Raw genomic sequence first — 8022 nt, forward strand, 5'->3', positions numbered from 1 at the left:
ATTGTTTTCCCTTGGGAACATTGGGGAATCTCGTGGCTGTCCTGAAACAATGAGAAACAGCATCAGAGTGACAGAGGATAGAACACTGCTGCTATCCATGAGATGTCTGCCTCTAAGTTTAGCATTTCCTTCATTGTTTCCAGGATCCTCTACATATAACACATTGCCATTAACAAGCTTCTACTTTTAGTAATTAATGAAATGATATGGTACTCCAATGAAGGAATTTCTGAAAATAAAATCAGAGAAGGAAAATGTGTTATTTAAGATCACAAGTTTAGCTACCGACCCGAATGTGACAGGATCCCAATTCATATTTTCTAACATTGTCACACAATATTGTTCTAATTCATTAATATAGATTAACCCAATTAAGCTTGTGTGAAATTCAATTTCTTTTACTTCAACTCACAATATTCTGTCATTTGCATTTTTGTCAAGAACAGTTGTCTATGAGAATGAAAATCAATTAAATAAAAGATTTTTTTTCCTTTTTTTATAAATACTTTTTCTTGTGGGCTTTTACCGCTCTTATAACAATCCATACATCAATTGTATCAAGCACACTTGTACATGTGTGGCCATCATCATTTTCAAAACATTTCCTTTCTACTTGAGCCCTTTGTATCAGCTCCTCTTTTCCCCTCTTTCCCCCTTCCCATGCTCACTAAAAGATATTTTTATCCTAAATAACATCACTGTGTAGTAAGTACCCAGGATGTGTAAAACCAAATCCCAAACCTAACCCATTGCTATGGGGCTGATTCTGACTCATAGTAACCCTCTTCAGGTTTTCCAAAGCTAGGTCTCCTACAGAAGCAGGTATGTCATCTGTCTCCTGCAAGCAGGGAACACTGGTGGTCTTGTAATTATGCACTGGGCTACTAAATGAGATCATCCATTTGAAACCAGTAGAAAATCTGAGGGAGAAAGATTTCACTTCTTGCTCCCATACAGAGGAGGTGGGGAAGGGAGCTGTGAGCAAACAAAGCCATAGACAGGGGAACAACTATGGAATTAAAATCAACAAGGAGGAGGAAGTAGAAATTCTGAGGGTGTTGAGCAACAACAATCTAGCTGAGAGGAATCACTAAGAGGCAGAAGAAAGGCGAGCATGATGGTGGCGCAGGAGCAAGGTAAAAGGAAACAAAGGAATGATCAAGAAAGCAAAGATATGTATAGATGTATAAACATAGGTGTGTACAGATGTAAATATATTAATTCACATGAATAGAGATATTGGCCTATGTCCATATATTTACATGACAATACACTGAGGTAGTGGAAGAATTTTGGGACTCTGCTAAAGAACACTTGCCTCAAAGCAGGAACACTTTGTTCTAACAATCTGGCACTCTGTAATTCTTCCCCTCTTTGCAGGATCACTGAAGACAAAATGACTGCGTATGCAAATGTGGTGAAGAAAGCAGATGGCTCCAGGCTATCAAAAGATATAGCATCTGGGGTCTTAAAGGCTTGAAGTTAAACAAGCGGCCATCTAGCGGTGAAGCAACAAGCCCACATGGAAGAAGCATACCAGCCTGTGCAATCATGAGGTGTCAACAAGATTGGGTAGAGGGCATAAGAAGACACAATACAAACAAACAAACAAAACCATATTGTTGAGAACCAGGTGGGTTGGAGCAGAGACCCAAAACCTAACTGTAGACAATTGGACATCCCCTCACAGAAGGGTCACAAGGATAGGATGAGTCGACCAGAGCACAGTATAGCACTGATGAATCACACAATATTCCTTTGGTTCCATGAGGTTTCCTCATCACCCCCACCCCCACCCCCGCTGCCATGACCCCAGTCCTGCCTTTCATTGTGTGATAGCTCAGAGCATGTACACAGATAAGAGATAAGAGCACATGACACACGGAATCCAGGAACAGGAATGAGAGTAGTGACACCAGGGGGTGAGGAGGAAGGTGGTGAGAAAGAGGGAGGAAGGGGAAGCAATCGCAATGATAGACACGTAATCACCACCACCCCAAGGGCATGAACAACAGAAACCATGGGGGGAAGGGAGACAGTGGTCAGTGTAAGATATAGAAATAATAAAAAATATAGAAGTAGTAATAATTGATCATTCTTCAAGGGGTCACGAGGGTGGAAGTTGAGAAGGGAGGGAAAAAAGAGGAGCTGATAACAAGGACCCAAAGAGAAAGTAAATGTTCAGAAAATAATGATGGCAAAATATGTACAAATATTCTTAATACAATTGATGTGTGGATTGTTATAAGAGCTGTCAAAGCCCCCAATAAAGTGATCTTTTAATTAAAAAGAAATAACACCATAGCATATTACTGTTGTATAGTAATTTTTAAAAACATATATCTAGTATCAGGTTTGTCTTTAATGGCCAAATCATATCTGGAGTGGAGATCTAATTCTTCTTTAAGTCCTTGGGTGATTTTTCCACATCACCATTCAGTGTCCTTTGTAGTTTATGTTTAAGCTGATTCCACCTCTTGTTCTTTATACTACCTCTTTTATAGATATCAATATGGACATTCAAGTTGCAATGTCTTTTCATATTGATTTCTTACTCAATTCACTCAACAATCCTGGAATTAATGTATAGCATAAATACTATCACATTCCTTAAAATAAAATAGCAAGATCAAATTTAAATAACCTTTCAAAGGCATACGCATTCATACTAGGAAAGGAAGAAGTCAATGCCTTTCTGGTATCTTTCCTTGATGCTGCATGTTTTAATGTACGTTTTAAAGGCCATCCATAATGCTCAGTATATGTACCTTTTGTCTGTATGATATAAAAACAACATATAGTGAAATATTCAAATTTAAGGTCTTAATTAGAATCCAGGTAGATGGATGCCTTGACACATTTCCCCAGTTTTCTTTATCCGTACTAATTTACATGCACTGCATCGTTCACCTAAAGACTTACTTTGTGGCCTGAGCAAGGTAAACTACAAATCCAGCATCTTCACATATGAGTATTTTTCAAGTAAGAAATTCTGTCCATAAGTTCTTCTTTTTTAAATAGTCAAAAGATTAAACGCTCTTTGGTGGCAGAAACAAAATAGAGAAGGCATTTGTCTTGGAATCAGCTAGCGTGACTTGTAGTCTTGGATCTGTTGCTCCTTGTTGTCAAATAAGTCAACTTCTTCAAGTCTCATATCAGGATGAGGAAATCATCTAAAAGGAGCTTCCCCAAGATCCTCTCTACAAGACAGGTGCTATGATGAAAAATAAGAGGGGATCATTAAAATCACAATCAGCATCATTATTATTTGGGACTTTTCTGGACACATTTTTGTAGGATTTAAGTCATATCTCAGATTGAAGGAAGCTCACTGTCATATAAAAACAACTCTTAGCAATCAGAGAAATGAATTAATAGCCAAAGTGGCCTTGATTCTTGCATTTTCATTCTTATATGAGGCCAGTTGGACTCATGTGGCAATTTAAAAGGGTAAATACGAGGAATCAGGAAGTAGTTAGGCTGTCATGGAACTCCCCGGTGACAAATCTCCCATGAGGGCTACAAAAACTTTCTCCCACGACAAGAAAATGTGATTACATCATCCTTGGGCCCTCCACTTTGATTATTGAAGAGACTATGAATGGATTTGCATCACTTGACCTAATTATGTCTGATAATGCACAAATCAACCTAAAGCAATACTTCATAGAAGCAATGGGGTGTGATCCCCCAGGTCCATGGTTTGAATCCACCAGCTGCTCCTCAGGAGAAAGACATGGCTTCCTACTCCTGAAACACAGTCTCAGACACCCACAGGGGGCATCACTTAAGTTGGCAATGACTGGATGGCAGAGAGTTTGGTTTGGGGTTAGGTTTTGCTCCTACGTGTGTTTTCTTGTTTAGCCTCTCTCTTCCCCGTTAGATTGAGTCCCGTGAATACATGACTATGTTTACACACCACATAGCTATATCTAGGTGTTATATATGCATAATTTTGTATATCTTATGCTTCTAAGTTATATTTAAGAATGCATTTTCATTATACCTTAAATATATTTAAATTGTGTTTATAAGAATGTAGAAGAAATGACTTTATATTAGCTAGTCAGACTATTTCCCAAGAAAGTTAACATTTCAGTCATTCGTAAGCATGACAAAGCCTGTAGATGGCGAGAAGCAGCAGCACCGAGTCCTGAGCGGAGATCCTCCTTGCCCAGTTGTTTCTTGAGCAGTGGCAATTCTCAGCGCCAGGACTTGTCAGTTCTTATTTGTCCCTGGTGATTGCTCTCATCTCACTGAAGCAACTGAGTCTGTGATGGGGAGCTAAAAGGAATAGTTACGTAAACTCTTCATTGTTGGATTAAGCTTTGAAACCACAGAAGAAAGCTTGAAGATCTACTACCCGCAATGGGGAAAACGTGAGGTCATGAGGGATCCTGCAAGCAAAAGATTGAGAGGATTTGGTTTTGTAACTTTTTCATCCATGGCTGAACTTGAAGCTGCCATGGCTGCAAGACCCCATGCAATTGATGGGCCAGTGGCCCAAAGGTACTTTAGCAAGAGAGGAAACTGGAAAACCAGGGGCTCAAGTACGGTGACTGTGAAGAAGCTGTTTGTTGGTGGAATTAAAGAAGACATTGTGGACCATCTCCTTAGAGCCACAGTTCTCAACCCGCAGGTTGTGACCCCTTTGGGGCCTCGAATGACCTTCTCACAGGGGTCCCCTAAGACCATCAGAAAACACATGTTTTCCGTCTCCAGGCGGGTCTGCCCACATGCAGATACCCTGATCTGGTGAGAAAGAAGCTATTTGAACCTTCGCACTGAGGTTGGCTTTTTGCCCATCCTGTCCCAATATGTAGCAGTGTCGTTTACTGTTGTTATATTAAGACTGTTCCCCATCCTACGCCATGCTTCAAGACACATTTCATTTATTTGTAGTTAGAAATAAATATTTCACATTATTTAATCATATTGCTTTTGTGATGAATCACTATGCTTTAATTATTTTCAATTTGTTACCATGAAAATACATCCTGCTATCAGATATTTACATGATGATTCATAACAGTAGCAAAATTACAGTTATGAAGTAGCCATGAAAATAATTTTATGGTTGGGGGTTGCCACCACATGAGGAACTGTGTGAAAGGGTTGCGGCATTAGGAAGGTTGGGAACCACTGCCTTAGAGATTACTTTGAGGAATATGGAAAAGTTGATACCATTGAGATAATTACTGATAGACAGTCTGGAGAGCTTTGGGGTTTTTTGGGTTTTGTTATTTTTGATAACCATGATCCTGTGAATAAAATTGTATTGACCATCAATGATCACAATGCTGAAGTAAGAAAGGCTTTGTCTAGACAAGAAATAAGAAATGCAGCAGATCTAAAGTTCCAGGAGTGGAAGAGGAGGCAGTTTTGGTTTGGGGATTCACGTGGTGGGGGGGGGGATTTTGCACCTGGTCCAGGAAGTAACTTTAGAGGAGGATCTGATGGATATGGAAGTGGTCGTGGACTTGGTGATGGCTATAGTGGGCATTGAGGAGGCCCTGGAGGTGGCAATTTTGGATGTAGCCCTGGTTATGGAGGAGGATGAAGAGGATATGATGGTGGGGGACCTGGAAACCAGTGTGGGGCTACAGAGGTGGTTATGACAACGAAATATGGAGGAGAAAATTGTGGACGTGAAAAATACAATGGCTTTGGATATTATACCCAGCAACCATCTGACTACAGTCCAGTAAAGAGTGGAAACTTTGGGGGAGCAGGAACATGGGGGGACCATATGGTGGAGGAAACTATGATCCAGGAGGCAGTGGAGGTAATGGAGGGAGGAGCCAATATTAAGCTTCTTCCTATTTGCCAATGGGCTTTGCTGTATAAATAGGAGAGGACGAGAGCCCAACGGTAACAGAACAGCTTCAGATTATCAAAATAATAATGTTGAGGGGCAGCTCCTGGACAGTAATAAAGGCCAGTGAACAGTCCTGGGATTTTTGTATATTTCTTCTCTTTTTGTTTTTTTTCTTTTGCTCCTTTTCTTAGTTTGGACTATGTCATAGTCCATGTGCCTACCTATATAAGATAAGCATGCAAAGTATACCTGAGGAGAAAGCAGTGGGACCAACAGTCCCGGGAGACCTGGGGGGTGAGGGCAGTGGGGGAAGGAGGTGGTGAGCAGGCAGCGCCATAGACAGGGCAACAGTGAGGGTACTGGAGTCAATAACAAGGAGGAGATAAGGATCCAGGGAGAGGGGGGTGTTGGAGCAACAGCAAATTAGCTAAGAGGAGGTACCAAGAGGCACAAATAAGGGGAAAGTGATGGTGGGGTAGGAGGAAGGTAAAAGGAAACAAAGGAAGGATGTAGGAATTAAAGCAATGGATAGAGGTATAAACATAGCGGTGTACATATGTGAATACATTGATCCACAAAAATAAGGTATTGACCTATGCACATATATTTATACAGCAATAAACTGAGGTAGTGGATGAACTTTGGACCTCTGCTCAAACCCTCCCTCAATACAAGAACACTTTGTTCTAACAAATTGGCAGATTGAGATGTTCACCCTCCCGACACATTTGCTGAAGACAAAATGGTTGCACACACAAATATGGTGAAGAAGGCAGATGGTACCCGGCTATTAAAAGATACAGCATGTGTGATTATGAAGGCTTGAAGTTACACAAGGCACCATTCAGCAGAGAAGCAACATGCCCACATGGAAGAAGCACACCACCAGGGTGATCAAGAAGAGTCATTGGGACTGAGTAATAGGCATCAGCAGACACATAAAAAACAAACAAACAAACAAAAATATATTGTTGAGAATGACGAGGGGTGGGAGGGGGGGGTGGAGCAGAGATCCAAAGCCCATCTGTAGACAATGGAACAATCCTCCCACAGAGAGACCACAGGGAAGGGATGAGTCAACCAGGGTGCAGTAAAGCATCATTGAAACACACTATATTACTCTGGTTCCTTGAAGATTCGATGAAACAATATATTCCTCTGGTTCCTTGAGGCTTCCTCACCCCCCACTACCATGATCCCAGTGCTGGTTCTCAATTCAGACTAGTCCAGAACATGTACACAGGTATAGATAAAAGATGGGAGCTTACAACACACAAAATCCAGGAACAGGAGTGGAATAGCAATACCAGAAGGGTAGCGGGAAGAGGGGGAGGGGAAGGAAGAAAGGGAGAACCCATCATAATGATCAATACATAACCATACACATGTCTCCTGGGGAAAGAACAACAGAAAACATGGGGGGAAGTGATACAGCGATCAATGTGAGATATGAAAAATAACAATTTATAATCTATCAAGGGGCTATGAGGGAGAGGGGGGAGGGAGGGGGGCAAAAGAGGTACTATTCAAAAAACATGTTGGAAAAGTTATTAAACATGAAAAATATTATATTAGATATCTACCCCATAAATGACCAGTCAAGTTGGGTTAAAGGCTTAAACTTTTAGAAGAAAATTTAGGAAAATATCTTTAAGTTATTTTTAGAAAACGTTTTCTTAAATGCACACAAAACGTTCAAAAGAATAAGAAAAGGTGATAGATTGAACTATATTCACACTGATATTTTGGCCTTAGCAATCATTCTAAAAATAAGAAAATCAATAGAAAGAGGAAATAGTTGTAACACATCATCACTAAAGGAATGATTTTACAGAATTATATATAATGCTCAAATTCATAAGCAAAATCTAGTGGTAAAAACTTAATAGAAAAAGTAGAAAATAATATGAATTGTTGTTTTCAAGAAATAAATGAGAAATAGTGATACAATATAAAATATTCTTCATTTCAATCATAGAAAAATGCCAAATAAAGTCATTTGACACCTACTGCATTAACAAGATTTATTGTGGTTATATCAAGTTATGTCTTAGAGATAGAGCAGCAAGAACATTCACGCATGCTTGTAGAAGTGCATTTGTGATACAATGACATATTATCTTAAAAGTTGAATATGTTAGCTACCATCAAACCCAGAATTTTTTCCAAAGTTTATCAATGAAATGGAGAAAAAAAACAGTCAC

General features: G+C 39.8%; 2 pseudogenes; both read left to right on the forward strand.

The window, feature by feature from the left end:
* The window catches only part of LOC105979728, a 93922-nt pseudogene that overhangs the window by 47167 nt on the left and 38733 nt on the right, over positions 1-8022 (forward strand).
* On the forward strand, positions 4112-5811 carry LOC101651840 (annotated as a pseudogene).

Source organism: Echinops telfairi, unplaced genomic scaffold (genome assembly GCF_000313985.2).
Source record: "Echinops telfairi isolate 266 unplaced genomic scaffold, ASM31398v2 ScPeMD7_7416;HRSCAF=8454, whole genome shotgun sequence".
Classification (NCBI taxonomy): domain Eukaryota; kingdom Metazoa; phylum Chordata; class Mammalia; order Afrosoricida; family Tenrecidae; genus Echinops; species Echinops telfairi.